The sequence below is a fragment of the Schistocerca nitens genome, unplaced genomic scaffold, assembly GCF_023898315.1.
Source record: "Schistocerca nitens isolate TAMUIC-IGC-003100 unplaced genomic scaffold, iqSchNite1.1 HiC_scaffold_376, whole genome shotgun sequence".
Classification (NCBI taxonomy): domain Eukaryota; kingdom Metazoa; phylum Arthropoda; class Insecta; order Orthoptera; family Acrididae; genus Schistocerca; species Schistocerca nitens.
This window is the reverse complement of record NW_026045910.1, coordinates 3,097,434-3,099,118: the sequence shown is the minus strand read 5'-3', so window position 1 is coordinate 3,099,118 and position 1,685 is coordinate 3,097,434. Positions and strand designations below refer to the sequence as shown.

The 1,685-nt window shown below is 42.7% G+C and overlaps 1 pseudogene; it reads right to left on the bottom strand.

Moving 5' to 3' along the window:
• Positions 1–207: 207 nt before the first annotated feature.
• LOC126229639 (5S ribosomal RNA) lies at positions 208–325 on the bottom strand (annotated as a pseudogene).
• Between the last annotated feature and the right edge of the window lie 1,360 nt (positions 326–1,685).

Sequence of the window (1,685 nt, the reverse complement as noted above, 5' to 3'; positions counted from 1 at the left end):
TTTTAGCACTCCGTCTTCAGGGCACAAGCGGCCCAGCGGGACCATCCGACCGCCGTGTCATCCTCAGATGAGGATGTGGATAGGAGGGGCGTGTGGTCAGCACACCCCTCTCCCGGTCGTTATGATGCTTTTCTTTGACCGGAGCCGCTACTATTCGGTCGAGTAGCTTCTCAGTTGGCATTACGAGGCTGAGTGCACCACGAAAAATGGCAACAGCTCATGGCGGCCCGGATGGTCACCCATCCAAGTGCCGGTCACGCCCGACAGCGCTTAACTTCGGTGATCTGACGGGAACCGGTGTATCCACTGCGGCAAGGCCGTTGCCTACTTCTGTTGTTTAATTTCGTAAACTAATTCCCTCGTCATCGCCTGGTACTTCGACTACATTCCTTTACCTGTGTACTTTCGTTGATGTTCATCATATAATCTCATTTCATTGTACTACCCATTCCTTTCAACTGTTCTTCAACTCCCCTGCTCTCTCTGATAGAATTACAACGTCACTGCCAAACCTGAAAGTTTTAATTTATTCTCCCTTCAATTTAGTCCCATCAGCATATTTCTCGTTGATCTCCTTTACAGCCCACTCAGTGTACGGCCTACATGTCGAACAACATCAATGATAGGCTGCAACCTTGTCTCACTCTCCCCTCAACTGCTGCTTACCTTTCACGCCTTTCTACTCTTATAACTATACTGTCGTTTTTACGCAAGTTGAACAGTCGGTGACAGAATTCACTCCCTTGTTGTCCCAGTGATAGACAAGAAAGAGAATTCACAACGAAAATGGCGAAATAAGTTGCAGTTTCTGTTGAACGAGCTTTGCTGGACTCAAAACCATAGATTTTCCACCTCTGTGTCATTCCGTAAGTAAGAATAATACAGAATATTCAGTCGAAGTGACAAGAAAATATCGAGTGAATTTAGCAGGGTAATTCTGAATGAAACCAGGAAGTAAATCGAAAGTTAAATAGTTGCCAAAAGCATTCTACAATTTTGCCAATTCTCCATTAGACCAGCGACAGGCAGAATACAGCAGCTCAGCCAATGTGGACCTTGAGCTCACTTGCACCGAGTTAAGTTGGTTTCCCGAAGACATGGTGTCGCCGGCAACCACTGTATTGACTGGGAGCAGAAATACCAAATAGGTCAATGGGTTTTATTCGCATTTCTGTAACTATGATTTGGGTCTAAAACTTAGTTATGAATAATATCCAGGTGCACCGACTGCGAGTCGAACATCACAAATACAGAGCAGGGAAAATTATTCTGTGGTTGTCCTCTTCTTTAGCCGTAATAGGTATTTCTGGATTACGCAAACTGCAAACTAAAAATCTCAGTCACTGGAATCGATTCGCTTTTTTAGCATCACGAGATGCTATTTACATAATGAGTAAATAACACTCATTTTAGTATTATATTCTCGAAAACAGTATTCTAAAAGAACGCTTCCATTGGCACCACTTCTAATACATAGCAACACAAATGAAAAGACAACATATCACAGCTTGTGGATGTCACGTTTTGTAATCAAATTTCATATGCTACAAAAACATAGACTCGTAGCTTCAGATCACAAAAGCATGGCCGTAATACGTCAAATACGTCATTGACAAGCAAAATTGTCATTAATCCTATAGAAACCGAAGAGACGAAATTGATTGTCTAATAATAACGATTTATAG